This window comes from Anabrus simplex, chromosome 7 (assembly GCF_040414725.1).
Source record: "Anabrus simplex isolate iqAnaSimp1 chromosome 7, ASM4041472v1, whole genome shotgun sequence".
Classification (NCBI taxonomy): Eukaryota; Metazoa; Arthropoda; class Insecta; order Orthoptera; family Tettigoniidae; genus Anabrus; species Anabrus simplex.
Window position 1 is genome coordinate 130,670,001 of NC_090271.1, and position 17,413 is coordinate 130,687,413.

The following is a 17,413-nucleotide window of genomic DNA, read 5'->3' on the forward strand; positions in this document are numbered from 1 at the left end:
AGGGCTGCCGACGGTGGGGTTCATACACACTATCTCCTGGATTTAAGCCCACAGCTGTGCGTACCTAATTGCATGGCCAATTCGCCCAGTATGAGAAATGTTTCCAAGAATCCACTATACTACAAAGTGATACAAACTAAGTTTCTGACGTTGTGTTATGTCGCATGCATTGTTACATGTCTTTACTTCAGTTTGATAATAGAAACACTGAATGGAATTTAAAACGTTCATATGTTGATTTTTTTTGGGACTGAAATTCAGAAATTGAGAAATTATTTAATTATTTTCATATGCTTAACTCTTTTATAGGTGTACATCATGGATTTTATGATTTTTGCATCCTAGTCTCATTTGTAAATCTACATTACTTAGTGTCAAAAATTTCATTTTTAGGGTCTGTATTGAATCAAGATTTACATAAAGAAATATTAGATACAGAGATCCACCTATTTAATACTAAAAATAGTGATAATTATTAAATCATCACATATCTTTATTTATTCACATTTGTGGGACCGGTTTTGGCAATAAGGTATGCCATCATCAGCCTAGGAAAGTATAACAAAGACATTAAAAAGCTACATTAACATAGGTTCTTAAAAATGATATATACAAATAATTTTAAAATGTTTGTGTGCGAAGTGAAACATTTGCGTATGTTACAAGATTTGTCGTAAGAGAATTTGCATAGAGAGGTGTACACCTGTCAATAAGACAAACCAAATCCTGTATATATTATAATGATTTTAAAGCAATTAATGATGTATATTGTTACTACATAGTGAAAAATCATTCTAGTTTTGGTATTTTTTAAATATTTGGTGTACACCTCTCTATGCTAGTTCTCTTACGACAAATCTTGTAACATACGCTAATATTTCAGTTCCCATATGAATACTTTAAAATTATTTGTATATATATCATTTTTAAGAACCTATGTTAATGTAGCTTTTTAATGTCTTTGTTGTACTTTCCTAGGCTGATGATGGCATACCTTATTGCCGAAATTGGTCCCACAAATGTGAATAAATAAAGATATTTGATGATATAATAACTATCACGATTTTTAGTATTGAATAGGTGGATCTCTATACCTAATATTTTTGAATGTAAATCTACATTATACATAACACATGTTATTTTTGGGAAAAAAATTGTCTTTATGTAGGTAGTACTATGAAATGAGAGTTGAAATGTTGTCAACACCCCGCACGACTACTAACATTGCAAATGAGTATGTAACTATGTGAGGGTTAAAGAACGGGTACGAAAAATGGAAATGATATTTCAACTGGCAAGGAAAACCTGCAACGAAAAAGGTTGTATCATAAATGGTTACACTAAGGCATGTAGACACCATTGTTAAACCTGAGTGCTTGTATGCAGCAGAAAAAATGGGTGTGATTGGAAAAGGTGGGCATAAAGATTTCCAAAAGAGAGAAAGAAAAATGTTCAGAAATATTCTACGCCCCCCAAATGAAAAAAATGAAAAAAAAAATTAGGGAGAGGAGACTCAAATCTAACAAAGAACAGGAGTTGTTAAATTGCTGAGGAAAAGAAGAGTATAGTTCTATGGACAGTAACAGACTGATGAAGAGAATCTTTCAATTCTTCTGGAAGAGGAAGACCGATCTGAAATGGTTTTGAGAAATGAAGTCGGACTTGACTAAGACTGCAGTTACAGAAGATTATATAATGGACAGAAATTGATTTAGACAATTTGTCAGAAAGTTCCATAGTTTCCAGGAGACTGGGGAGACACTAGTGAGAAAAGGGAGATCCTATACAGAAGAACAGAAGAAGGAAGTAGGAGAAACGATGAAAATATTCTGGCAGAAAGTGAAGACAGAGAAGGCTAAAAATTATGCAAATATTATTAAACATGGTCCACAGATAGCCAAAACAAAAGCAATAATAATAATAATAATAATAATAATAATAATAATAATAATAATAATAATGTTTCTGACCTTGTGTTATGTTGAATACATTTTTACATGTCTTTACTTCAATTTGATAACAGAAACACTGAATGGAATTTAAAATATTTATTAATTTGTTTTGGACTGAAATGCAGAAATTGAGAAATTATTTAATTAAATTATTATTATTATTATTATTATTATTATTATTATTATTATTATTATTATTATTATTATTATTATTATTATTATTATTATTATTATTATTAAATATTTTTAAACCTACAACCTGTTTTCCAGTCAATAACCGGATCAGGGATGGAATGAACGAAGCCCCCCATTTGTGACGAGGATAGGGATTGTGCCAGTTGCCGAGGCCTGTCTCCCTCCTCTGAGGCAATGATTAATGACTAACAGGTGAAATGAAATTATATTGGAGAGTGTTACTGGAATAAAAGATGACAGAGAAAACCAGAGTTCCCGGAGAGAAACCTGTCACGCCTCCGCTCTCTTCAGCACAAATCTCAGATGGAGTGACCAGGATTTGAACCACAGTATCCAGCAGTGAGAGGCCAGTGCACTGCAGCCTGAACCATAGAAGCTTATTATTATTATTATTATTATTATTATTATTATTATTATTATTATTATTATTATTATTATTATTATTATTATTATTATTGTTATTGTTATTATTATTATTTTGAAGGATTACCCAGGCTTTTGTTGGTGTTAATAATAACTAAAGCAAATCGATGGGAAACTGTTGTCTTTGAGAGTAAAAGATATGTCAGAGAATCAAAGTCAACGGAAAGAGCTTCTTTTACAACTTCATCATTTACCGAGCTCGATAACTGCAGTCGCTTAAGTGCGGCCAGTATCCAGTATTTGGGAGATAGTGGGTTCGAACCCCACTGTCTGCAGCCCTGAAGATGGTTTTATGTGGTTTCCCAATTTCACACCAAGTAAATGCTGGGGCTGTACCTTAATTAAGGCCACGGACGCTACCTTCCCACTCCTAGCTCTTTCCTCTTCCATCCTCGCCATAAGACCTATCTGTGTCGGTGCGATGTAAAGCAACTTGCAAAAAAAAAAAAAAAAAAAAAAAATTTTTCTGTTTTTCAGTAACCCTTCTGTTTTTCAGTCATCAAATATTTCCTGCATGCTTACAAGTAGGAGCTATCTGTATGCACCTCTGAAATGAATTCTTGATTCCAAACTGCCAAAGCAGATTTTGTTAAAAGCATGTCAATGGATACAACAACAACAACAACAACAATAACTACTACTGCTACTACTACTACTACTATTATGTAAACAAATGATCTCTATGATAATGCAAGGGCCCCTTCTAAAATTTCGCATGTTTTGGATGCCCCATTTCAGGACCCCTTTTTGCGTTAAGGGCTACTTGCATACAAACTTGTAGCTTCCTGGGCCTTATTGTCTTTGAGATGTATTTATCAGAATAAACGAATGGACTATTATTTAACATTATATAATAGACTCCGTGTTTATATATATATATTTTGATTGCAATAGGGAACTTGAAATTTGTATCCTGAATGAGTAAATTCATAATCCAATATAATTGGTCCATTATTGGAAATTATAAATTTTTTAACTAATTCTTACTTGCCAACGTTTTACCCCACCATGCCAATTTGGCCTCATCAGTAAGTAACTACCTCACCTACCAAGATGCATAGCTAGTGCATGAAGTGGAGGCCATTTCATAGTCTACTTAGAGCAATGCACTATGAGAGACTTCATCTCTTTAAAAACCTGCTGGGTGAAAATAATTTCAGCAAGGGCAACAACAGGGGGAAGGAGCATATGCAGTGAGGGGCGGGGGGGAGTCAACAGATGGGGCAGATGCCCCCCCCCCCTGAATGTCTTTCGGCCTCATTCATTTTTTTGTATTCTTTGTCTTTGTCAACCTGCAGTTGCAGCTGTGAGCTTGCATTCTGGAGATAGTGAGTTTGAAACACTTTGTCGGCAGCCCTGATGATGGTTTTCCATGGTTTCCCATTTTCATACCAGTCTAATGCTGGGGTTGTACTATAATTAAGGCCATGGCCTCTTCCTTCCAACTCCTAGCTCTTTCCATGAAGCAAATTGAAACAAAAATGAACATGAAGCAAATTGAAAAAAAAAATCCTAATAAGTATAATTAATTTTGTAATTTTTAAATATTATAGACTAGTGTATACTTTAACCTAATAAATAAATAAATAAATAAATAAATAAATAAATAAATAAATAAATAAATAAATAAATAAATAAATTAGAATCTTTGTGTGTGGAATTATGTTGAGTTTGCTACCCCCTCCCCCAATAAAATTCCTGGAGACATTCCTGAATTACAGTAATGCACATTCAACTGATCTTCAGTATCGAACAGCACCAATCTTTGCTATGAATCATTATACAGCAAATTGTAGGTATATTATACAGTACAAGACAGTCAGAAGATATTGTTAGAACTCCATAAACCATTAGAGAAGTTAGTGGTATGTAAATCAGTAACATTACACTATCCAGCATGATTTTTGTGGCAAAGCATCTGATGCATCATTTTAACTAAATAAGTTCTCCTGATTTCAGAAATGTCATTGGTTCTTTTGTATCACATCTAGTTTTCATGCTATTTGCCATTTACTCTCTGAAAATGTGTCATTGCGACACAGTGCTGCTAACAGCGAATCGGCTGTTGTTAGAGTGGCCGTGGTTTACTTTTGCTTTGTTAATGTTACGTACATTTGTCAATCCAAACCTCCTCCACCATGTTGTGAAAATGGCAAGTATATCAGGAATTAGAAGATGTGTGAATAAGCCAGAGTCATTCTGTTATGTGTGAGGGTGTTATATTATGAAGGGACAGAGTAGGCCAATAACTGCATCAGTAATAATAATTAATTTCGTGTGCCTATTTCTAGCCGAGTGCAGCCCTTGTAAGGCAGACCCTCCGATGAGGGTGGGCAGCATCTGCCATGTGTAGGTAACTGCGTTTTATTGTAGTGGAGGACAGTATTATGTGTGGTGTGTGAGTTGCAGGGATTTTGGGGACAGCACAAACACCCAGCCCCCGGGCTATTGGAATTAACCAATGAAGGTTAAAATCTCCTACCCGGCCAGGAATTGAACCCGGGACCCTCTGAACCAAAGGCCAGTACGCTGACCATTCAGGCAACGAATCGGACATTGCATCGTGAAACGTTGATATTATGCATTTTTTAAGGTAAAATTAAGAGACTTGGACAAGTCGTGGCCTACCCACATAATTTGTAAAACATGCCTTGAAAACCTACGACAGTGGAGTATTGAGAAACATAATGCCCTTCCATTTGAAACATGAATGGTTTGGCGCAAGTCCCAGGACCATACCAGGGACTGTTACCTTTGGCTGTGTAAAGTAGCGGGATTCAATAAGAGAAACATGGGCAGTATTGTGTACCCGAATTTAAAGTCGGCAATGGGACCTGTTCCTCACGGACCAATACCTTCTCCTCCTACCAGTTTACCTGACTATGACAGTTCCTCAAATTCTGATAATGAGCAAGTTGATATGAATTTTTCACCTGCCACAGGTGCAGTAGGTCCACAATTGTTTAAACAGTCAGAGTTGAATGATCTGATACGAGACCTTGGTCTCACGAAGGAGAAAAGTGAACTGCTAGGTTCATGATTGAAAGGAAAGAACCTTCTTGCGCCTCAACTACCTTTTCTTGGTATAGACATAGAGATAAGGAGTTCAGGAAGTATTTCAAGAAGGAAGATGATCTCTGACCTACTGCTGTGACATTCCAGGATTGATAGAACAGCTAGGGAGGGCTTACAATTCTGAAGAATGGAGATTGTTTGTGGATTCCTCTAAGAGGAGATTAAAGGCTGTACTTCTTCATAATGGAAACATTCTAGCTTCGATTCCTGTTGCACATTCCGTTTCACTAAAAGATAATTATATCACAATGCAAACTGTTTTAGATAAACTCAAATATCATGAGCACTGGTGGGATGTGTATAGTGACTTGTAGGTGTGTGGTATTCTATTAGGACAACAAGCAGGCTACACTAAATTCTCTTGATATTTATGTGAATGGGACAGCAGAGCTAGGGACAAACGCTGGTCTACACCTTCCTGGCCGAAAGACAAGTTTTGACACCTGGTGTGAAAAATTATTTTGCCACTTTTACACATCAAACTGGGAATCATGAAGCAGTTCGTTAAGGCCTTGGACAAAAGTAGCCCCTGTTTCAAGTACATTGCAAGCAAATTTCCACATTTATCTGAGGCAAACGTCAAGGGAGGCATTTTTAATGGACCATAAATTAGAAAGCTTCTGAAAGACAGAAACTTTGAACAGACGATGGATGTCATGGAACTTGGTGCATGGAATTCAATAAGAGATGTCATAATGATGTTTGTAGGAAATATAAAGGATCAGTAGTAACAATAATGAAAACGATGTTGGATGATATGAAAGAGTTGGGGTGTAAAATGAGTCTGAAACTGCACTTTCTTCATTCTCATCTCGATCACTTTCCGGAAAATCTTGTGGCTGTTAGTGAAGAGATGGGTGAGAGGTTCCACCAGGACATCAAGGAGGCAGAAAGAAGATACCAGAGGACGTGGGATGAACCAAGCGTTCATTCCAAGGGGACATCTAGGACTGTTAAAGTTTATTTTGTTCACATTTATGAATTCATAACGATACTCAATAAAAGTTACATTGTTTGTTTGTAAATCACATTTAATTGTCAACATGAATTGCTTTAATTGCCTCAGAGTTGTTTGTTTATGTGCTTTTGTGTAAATCAGTGTTATATTACAATAATTGCTAAATATTTCACTGTAATTTTATACTCAATAATTATTCATTGTTTATAATAATTCAATACAAGTTTAAACTTTCAAAATATATATAATAATATAAAAAATTATAAATATTTCCAAAATTATCATTTCTCAGTACTTTTTAATATGCAATATTCAGGTCTATCACTTATTTTTATATACCTATTGCAAGAAAACATTATATGATACGTAGAAACGGACAACGGATTCGTGTTCAGCGATCCAAAATTAAAAGATCACCTATCAAACTTCATGCTGAAAAAAAAGAAAGTTTGAAAATGCTGGGTTGTGTTATTATATTGTTAGAAATTTTATTACCTAGTTTCCTTATAATCCAACTGAGCACTGTCTACTTCTATAGTTTAACCTAATAAATAAGAATCCTTGTGTTTGAAATTATGTTGAGTTAGTCCCCAACACCAATAAAATTCATTGTGAGCCATGTTTGAATGACAGTTTCATAAAAGTCACCTTCCTATTATTGCTAAAGGCCTCTTGCGGCTTATCATTGATTGACTTAATGATTTCCAAGGTTGTACTAGAGAGGGCAGCACCCTCAGTTCTGAACACGGAGGGTCATTCTTTCCGGCGAGACTGTAACTTTATCTCTTTGACTCGAATGTTTGTTGTGATTATGAGAGAGGAATATAAAATGGACTCCACACATATCAGAGTTGCCTTTCTGAGCTATAGATGGGTATTTATTAGATTTAAACTCAGCCTCACTGCCATCCTTCCTTTTATTTTGACGACTAATATTGCAGGTATGGTGAACCTTGTTTTAATATATTTTTCTACGGTTCTGTAGTGATATTCTCCGCATTTAATTACAGCTGATTGATTTGCACCTTTCTGCTCTGCGGCGTGAATGGGTCGCGTGTTTGTTGCTGTTATTGAGATTGTGTTATGTTGGTAACTGGGTCTCCGATCAATTCTATCTATGCCCACTGCATTCTAATGCATTTTGCCATCAAATGAATGTATGCCCTGCGTGTCGACGCGGATATCCATTCGTGTCGTACGGAGTGCGTAAGCTGATGGGTTTATACGTGACCACTGGGTCCCTATTATACTACTGCCTATTGTCTACGCGTGCACGCTATCTTTGACATATGTGAGACCTTTGTTTGTGACCATGAGAGTCACACAATATGAGTTTGTGTTCAAGTTATTGACGGGAGCTACTGCTCTCATTGTTTGCAGCTACCGGCAATGTCTGAATGTTTGGTGTGTGTTGGTGAGTGAGGAGAGTGAAAAGATGGCGTATCGGTCAGCTTAATTTTTCCCTTTGATCTTGTTTCCGTACCTTTCGTTTATTTTCGGTATGGTGTTAATTATTTTGCCTTGGTTTCTGTCTTGGCCGTTATTTTGGCCACGAGGCCGCCATGTTTGCTTTCTTATATTCAGACTATAAGCATGCCTGTGATTCTCCTTGGGTTTTGAATTTTATTTCCTTGGTCCAGAGATGTTTTCTCTCTGTGCCATGCTGATACCTGCATTCTTTTATTTTATCTGCTCTGATTTTTTTCTCCCTGATGCTTGGGAATCTTATCTTTCTATAGCTATTGTTGTTGAGTTGATGATGAAGTTTGAAGGACACGTATATAAACAATGTAATTAATTTCTTGGAAAGAAAGACCAAACTAATCCGTGTGGATTGTGTTCAGATTAGCTCATTATGTAGTGAAAATACAATTGAGACGGTGAGCACGTCGTATTTTTAATACTAAGGCTGGTGTTTTGAGAAATGCTGTGCTCACGCATTTACTTTAGTACATCGACTGAACCAAATGAGCATATGTACGTATCCTTTTAATACTTTAAATTGCTGGCTTCATTTTCTTTTCTTTGAATTTTATTATATCAATAAACCCTCATTTTTAATTTTATTTGAATTTTATTGCTAGCAGTATTAGTCTCATCCCTGTTGTGCATTATTGATTAGGGTCATTTCCAATTCAGGGCCTTTCCTAGTCGCGGTTCACGCCTCGAATCTCCCGATGTGCGTATCATATTATGTCTTATATTATCGGTAAGGGAGGGGTGCGGTTCAATTGTCACATCAACAGGTGAATGAGTGTAATAGGGACTTTGCAAATATAAGATGTTTTTAAATGTATTCACCCACTTAAATTTAATTTGAATCATATTTTAGTTAAGCAATAACATTTTCAAGGGTTTAATAAAATGGTTTTTTGTTCAAAGAATCATTATTCTAGAATCTTTGAGTACAAGTATTTTGATTATTCAACACCACACAATGTCTAATACAAGCGATTACAAAATAAGGTATTCAAAGAAACTGTAAACCGAATGATACGTATTCATACAACATTAGAAAAGACACAGTTATTCAATAATTTTCAAGGAAGGGAGAGGGAATATGCTATTGAGAACTGTGCCTACTAGTTGCACCGATGGGAGGATGAGCAAAATTGTCTTCCACTTCTGAAGCAGTACTGGCCGTAGGGTTCTCTCCACTTAAATGAGAAATGCTTACTGTAGCAGGTAAATTCCTGGTGTTAATGACTCTTTTTCAATTAGTTCAAAGTACACCATTACCTTCCAATCCTTTAGGGACCATCATGGTCAAACCGAGATGGATTTGTTTGTTTTGCTTTTGCAAGGTCATAAAGAATTATTGAGTTAACTGGTATAATTTTTTTAAGCAGAAAAAGAGAATGGCGTAAATAATGGAGATGAATAGTTTTTATATTACAGAAATAATGACAACGTTCATTATGATGTTGATGATGATGAAGAAGAACTTGATTATGTGATGGTTATAATAGGCTACTTATAATTTAATGCAATACTCTACCTTTATAGTTCTTCCCATTGATTGTGATTTGTAATGTATCATCATTCCTGGAATAGAGAAAAAAGAAATACAATATTTATAGCATCACATGGTAAAGAGTACTTCATTGAAATAGGATGTTATTTTTTTCATAACGTTGTATTTTAAGAAGTAGCTACAGCTGAATCCAGTTCCTACAAAAGAAAGTTACAATCTATTGTTTCTTTTGCCCATTTTTCATTCATTTAGCCTATCCATTTTAGGTTAACTCAAGACCATATCAGTGGTTTTTATTTTTCGTGTTTTTTTTGTTCCACCATCACGGTAAAACGGCTGAATAGATCTCGACCAAGCTTCATATTTAGAGTGTACACATCCTGGAGAAGGTTTTGATATGCATATGATTTTAAAATCTCTGATTATACGGGGGTTTATAGGAAAATCAGAACAGTTTTCTTCCATTTTCTCTTATACTGTTGATTTCCTGTAAAATCCGTGGACTATATGTGAGACGTCCCTTCATTATAAGCAACTTTTGTTATGTTCATAATTTTGCTTACTTTTCAGATGACAGAGAAAATCACTATTTTCTGCGGGCCTCATGCTCTGCATTGTGTGAACGACAGACCGACAACTAACCTACAGGTTACTATGGCAACGTCTCTGACTGATTCCCACCAGGGAAGTAATGCATTGCCATTTTCGTCATCATTCCTGTAAACTCTTGGTTGTTCCTTGGCTAGAAAGCAAGAGAGACGTCAATCGGCCATACTGTGGGATATTGGCGAAATACCGTTGTAGGTTACAGTCATCCTCGAATAGAACTAAGGGGCGCTGTTAATATTTGTACAGTCCATTATTTCACACCGTGAAGTGTTTTCTGGCATTTGCTATCATTTTTATTGTATTTCTATTGTACTTCTGTTTGTCGCTTTAATTTTTTGCCTCTGCCTTGCCTTTTTAGGCGTGTGTAATAACACCATAAGTCATCTTCTTATCTGTTTACTTAAGAACACCTGCGCCTAAATTTCTCCTCTGTTACCACCTTCTTATATCCGTAACTATACCATCGTAATTATTGAGGGGCATTTTATTTTCCAGTACATCTACTTGGTATTTACTATTTGTCCTATACAGCTGTCCTCACTTATAATCCTTTTCTAATAATTTCAACTTCCTTAATTACTCCGTATATATGCGAGTGATAATCCCGAAACCTGGACATGAGGAAAAATTCCAAGCTGTTCAAATTTATAACTTTTACCCCCCCAGAAAACATTGAAATATGGATGCAATTTTAATGACAGTGCAGGTTGGTTAACGGTAAGTCGCATAACAAAACAGACAGCACAATCACTGTTCAATTTGGAGAGATCTACAACTTTGGTCCTATATCTTATTGTCGTGTCTTGAATGTTGATACGATAGATAGCGCTGCACTAATAAAATCTCTCCAATTTGCTTGTAATTGGCATTAGGATAAGGGACTTGTTTCTGTAATGAAAACTCTCCATCTCTATTGCGAATGGCAGTTGCCAAGTGAGCCTGCGTTATAGTAGAAACTCCGGAACTCGATTGTGATTGGTAGTAGGAAATATAGCCTGCCATTATCCTCAAAACTTCCCCAATGCCTACCTTACAATGGATACAACGTATGGCGTCTTCCCTGTTTTGTTTCTCAGATAGCGCTAAGAGACATGCAATTTAATATAATCTTACTCACTGCCTTTACAGTAATTTTCGGAAGAATCCGTATAGAATGTAGAATGCCGTAGCGAAGCACGGGTACATTTGCTAGTAATAAATATTAATTCCATATTCCACTAACTGTACACAGAATGAGTGGCTGCGTGGTTTGGGTCACGTAGTTGTCAGCTTGCATTTAGGAAATAGGGGGTTCAAACCCCACTGTTGGCAGCCCTGAAGATGGTTTTTCCCCGCTTTCATAATTTCACACTAGGCTATGGCAGCCAGTGATTGATTCATGAACTATTAAACTCCTTGACTAGTGTTGTTTGTTTATATATTTTCTCCGAGTTTTGTATTCTAGTATTCTTTGGTTCTAACCTAGCCAACATTTGGTATCAGTCTTTGTATTATGTAGTTCTAGTAATAAATAGTGTTTATTTAAAAAATAAAAAACTACATCTAGTGACCGCGACGTGATTGAACGACGGTAGCACGAGTACATAATCAATTACAAAGGCCACAATTGTATTCATACATGTCCAATCTAACCGTAAACAACGTAACAAGCGCCGGCATGGAATTTTTGCGGGTAGGTAGCAATTAAAATACCCCCGGTTTGGGGTAAAAAAATTCAAAGTCTGGTTTTTACAAGTTGAATTCCAGTCTATCACCGCAAATATAACAAATGAGGTAGCCAAATATCATTATATACCGGTACAGTGAAATTGCAGAATTAATATCCGACTACATAATCAAACCTTTGTCGACTACACCGTATAAGGACTTGAAAGCACGTCTTATCGCAGAATTTGAAGTCAGAGACCCTCAAGGCAAAAAACTTACTTATGGAAGTAGAGTTAGGAGACAAAAAGCCAACCTCCTTACTTAGAGAAATGCGTGCTCTGGCAGTTTCTCAAATAACCTACGACTTTTTTTTTTTTTTTTTTTTTTTTTTTGCTATTTGCTTTACGTCGCACCGACACAGATAGGTCTTATGGCGACGACGGGATGGGAAATGCCTAGGAAGTGGAAGGATGCGGCCGTGGCCTTAATTAAGGTACAGCCCCGGCATTTGCCTGGTGTGAAAATGGGAAACCACGGAAAACCATCTTCAGGGCTGCCGACAGTGGGGCTCGAACCCACGATCTCCCGATTACTGGATACTGGCCGCACTTAAGCGACTGCAGCTATCGAGCTCGGTGTACGACTTTTTAAAAAGAATTATTTTACAACTTCCCGCCAATGCACGATCTGTTCTAGCTGCTAGCCAAGATGCAAGTCTCGATGCTATGGCCTCCATGGCTGACAAAATTATAGAAATAACACCACCTAGCCAGTTCATGTATAGCACTGAATTAGTTGCTCAATCATCACATGATGAAAGATTTTCACGTCTTGAGAAGCAACTTTCTGAGGTAACAAGTTATATCCAAGAGCTCCGGATCTGATCACCATCACGGAATAGATCCAAATCACCTCGGCGCATCCCCAATTATTCCATCTGCTGGTACCACTACAAGTTCAAGCAGAATGCTAAAAAATTCACTCAACCATGCTCGTTTGTTCGTCAACCACCTAGGAGTAGTAACACATTAACACTATGAGAAGGGGAATTCCTCAAGGCAGTATTATTGGACCTTTATATTTTCTTATATATATAAATGATTTGAGTAAAGGAGTGGAATCGGAGGTAAGGCTTTTTGCAGATGATGTTATTCTCTATAGAGTAATAAATAAGTTAGAAGATTGCGAACAACTGCAAAATGACCTCGATAATGTGAGATGGACAATAGGCAATGGTATGATGATAAACGGGGTTAAAAGTCAGGTTGTGAGTTTCACAAATAGGAAAAGTCCTGTCAGTTTTAATTACTGCGTTGATGGGGTGAAAGTTCTTTTTGGGGATCATTGTAAGTATCTGGGTGTTAATATTAGGAAAGATCTTCATTGGGGTAATCACATAAATGGGATTGTAAATAAAGGATACATATCTCTGCACATGGTTATGAGGGTGTTTACTGGTTGTAGTAAGGATGTAAAGGAGAGGGCTTATAAGTCTCTGGAAAGACCCCAAGTAGAGTATGGTTCCAGAGTATGGGACCCTCACCAGGATTACTTGATTCAAGAACTGGAAAAAATCCAAAGAAAAGCAGCTCGATTTGTTCTGGGTGATTTCCGACAAAAGAGTAGCGTTACAAAAATGTTGCAAAGTTTGGGCTGGGAAGAACTGAGAGACAGGAGACGTGCTGCTCGACTGAGTGATATGTTCCGAACTGTCAGCAGAGAAATGGCGTGGAATGACATTAGTAGACTAATAAGTTTGAGTGGCGTCTTTAAAAGTAGGGAAGATTGCAAAATGAAGATAAAGTTGGAATACAAGAGGACAAATTGGGGCAAATATTCATTTATAGGAAGGGGAGTTAGGGATTGGAATAACTTACCAAGGGAGATGTTCAATAAATTTCCAATGTCATTGAAATCATTTAAGAAAAGGCTAGGAAAACAACAGATAGGGAATCTGCCACCTGGGCGACTGCCCTAAATGCAGATCAGTATTGATTGATTTTGAAGAAGACTTCCACCTAATCAATACTTATTTTATTAAATTAAAACTACAGGACGGGTTTCGACCTTTCCAGGCCATCTTCAGCTAGTCACACAATCACATATAACATATCATGCAATCATAAAACATTACTATATCTAACAAAGAATGTTATATGACGATAACATGTTTAATTATTCTCATGAATGGGGCAATAGTTGTATTGGAAACTTGGTATTCACTGTCTTTTCATTAATAACATACCTAAAAACATATTCATAAAAGTTTAGACTGTTCATAGGCATGAGTTTTTGTGAACTTAGGTGCTAGCTTTGTAAAACATATATGGTAACACAGAAAGAGCATGTGCATTGATCGCAGTTTGTTAGTCTTATGGAATGTTGGGCTTGTGGGTTGCACTTCCTTGCCTCCTGAACCTTGAGTTGTACACTGTGATAGAATCTTGTGCCCAATGTTAATTTGCCTTAATTTTAAAAAACTAATTAGTTCTGTCTTTGGAGTCTTGATAAATAGAGATTATTACGAACACTTAATAGTAACTGTAGAGATAAAACATGTGATAAATTTCAATAACCTGCATTGTGGGTATTAATTACACTTTTAAATGTCAGATTCTCAAGTATGAGTTTTATGTCACCATACATATACGAAATATAAAAATACATGTCAATGCTGAAAAGCCTTATAGAAATCTACATTTTCCGCTCAAGTCTCAACTGAGTTAACACAAACTCATATATTGATTTATTGCTCTATAGACCAGTGATAGATTGTTGCCTCCGGATCTTAAGATAGCGCGTTCAAACCCAGGTGAGTTAGTCAGATTTTTGAATGGCGGTAAAAAAGTCAATTTAACACTCCATGTCGTATGGCGTCAGCATGTAAAAGATCTCTTGGTAACACATTTGGTGTTTACCAGACAAAATTAAATAAAATCTCAGCCTTAGACGCCCCAGAGAGATACAGTTTATCCCCATCTAGTAGGCCTAAAGTAAAATGGAACGTCGAAATTGACCAACAAACAGCCAGATGGCACCAAATTAAAGTACTTGTACATTGTGTTGAAGCCATATTATTATTATTATTATTATTATTATTATTATTATTATTATTATTATTATTATTATTATTATTATTATTATTATTATTATTATTATTATTATTATTATTATTATAGTGAAACTTTTCCCAAGCGGAATCCACTGGGATGAAGAAAGTTTTCAGGACTGAACAAGTTTAGTCAATTATCACTGATTTGCATTTATTGCTGTCACTCGGATGGCAGATTTCCTATCACTTGTTTACCTGTGTTTCAAAGAATTTGGAAATTTATCAGCATTTCCCTTGATAAATTATTCCATCCCTAATGCCACTTCCTATAAACAAATATTTGCTCTAATTCGTCCTCTTGAATTTAAACTTTTTATTCACATTGCGATCTTTCCTACCTTTGAAAGATCCGCTCGAGCTTTTTTGTCAACTAATGTGATTCCATGCTATCTCTCCACCGATAGCTCGAAGCATACCGCTTAGTTGAGCAGCTCTTCTCCTTACTTCCAAGTCTTCCCTTCTAAAAATCTGCAACATTTTCGTAACACTACTCTTTTGTTGGAAATCGCCCAGAACAGACCATGCTGCTTTCCTTTGGACCTTTTCCAGTTCTCGTATGAAGTAATCCTGGTGTAGGTCCCATACAGTGGAATCATACTCTAATAGACGTCTTACCAGAGAGTTATACGCTCTCTCCTTTACAAACTTTTTTCCGGATTGAACAGAGTTAGACAAAATGTTACACATATTACTAATCTCTTTTTCTTTACTTCAATTTTGGTGATCTCAGTAAAACATGTAGCTTGATGTAAAGTTATTATTACTCACTCATACACTATAAAACACTTGACACACTACTATACTTCTAAAACTGAATACCAGTCAAATTATGACTTCCTCTTCGACATATTTAACAAAGAAGCCAGCTTCACCTTCCTTCTCAATATATTTTTTCATACATTTTTAACGCTGTATAGTAGTTCAGTGAGTCGCGGTGAATTCGAATTAATGGCAAATTTCATGATGTCACTGACACACTGAATAGCTTGTTCGTAAGTACCGGTATGTATTTTTCATGTTTTGTCATTCCTCCTCTTCTCCCTCTTTTGGCCTTCACCCTTCGGATTTTGATTCTCTTCACAGTGGGTCTTCAGAAGTTGTACAGCAGACTTAAAACTGCAGTAAGTAGCAAGCTATTCGTCACTGCGAATTTAGGCATTCGTCTACTTTACATGCTAGTTTCGTTCTTGGCTTAGCATAGATATCGCTGCAGCATTTTTACTCACTTCATCAGCTGTACTGATTTAATCAACCTCTGAAAATCCCGCTTTTGCAAAGCACTTTACGTTTGAGGTCTGATCTGCTTCATCGCCAAACCGATCCAGTTAACATCATCCAGTATCCAGCATGGGAGTACGTATTGTCAGCGTTATCAACATTTATGATCAGTGACTGCATCAATAAACGCCTGTAATGAGACTTACAGGTGCTACACACTCCTTGGTCCATAGATTAAATAACGTTCGTTGTGTTAGTTTGATATTGGAATGCATCACATTTGGGTAACAAGTGTCATTGTCGAGAAAAAGGATCAGTTTGCGATGTTGCTTTTTCATCATACAGTTCAATCCCTCCAGCCATTTTTCCATTAGAACACTGGTCATCCAGGCTTTCCCGTTACTCCACCAAGCTACGTAAGTCCTAGTCTTAAAACACCTTCGTAAGGGGAGACGTAGGCAGAATTACAGTCACATGTTTGATTACACACATCTTCCACATTTTTCATCAAATCTAATTGAAACTTGGTACAATAATTGAAAATGACCTAGTCAGTTGTTGTGTGTGTTTAAGGAACACTGTGGTAATTTTCTCTTAAGTTATTGAAGTATTAATTTTTTCATACGCCACTGTCTTTCGGTACACATTTTGAGTAAGATATGTCTTCAAATTTCAAATTCAAAATATATTAAAAATCTACACTATCATAGAGACTTTAAAGTGCAGTAAATCTTTCCTAAATATTTTTGTTGATTTTCTGTAACTTTTTGCACCTGATGAAACTTTTTTCTTAGTTTTAACAAAAAAAATTTTTGTATAACATTTTTCTTATTCAACATATTAAAATTCTACTCCACTTCAAACTTCTTATGTACTTGGATAACTTGTGTTCAAAATTTTATGAAATTACATCAAGTAGTTCTTGAGATAGTTGTACCTAAAGAATGAAAAATGTGAAATTCAGAAAATGCAAGAAAACTTTATTAATAACATTTTAAAACTACGCCTCTCCTAAAACTCCCGATAACCATACTCCTCTTCTTGGTTAGCATCCTCTGCTGCTCTCTTGTCTGCTCTGCTTCTGTACCTAGCTGCTAATGGCATACTCTCTTCTCTAACCTCTTCCACTGCATTCAAAAGTGACATGTTCATAGCAGTGTATATTGGTGTTGGAGCAGGCATGTTCATAATACCACATAACAAGTTCCCACTTTCTATACCAAGATCAACACACCTTAGGCCATAAGCAA

General features: G+C 36.2%; 1 protein-coding gene across 1 annotated transcript in view; it reads right to left on the bottom strand.

Moving 5' to 3' along the window:
* The window catches only part of LOC136877356 (uncharacterized), a 156,625-nt gene extending 146,967 nt beyond the window's left edge, over window positions 1-9,658 (bottom strand). The window contains exon 1 of the mRNA XM_067151329.2: window positions 9,602-9,658. The gene's annotated coding sequence lies outside the window, so the exon portion shown is untranslated. The remainder of the gene's footprint in view (window positions 1-9,601) is intronic.
* Between the last annotated feature and the right edge of the window lie 7,755 nt (window positions 9,659-17,413).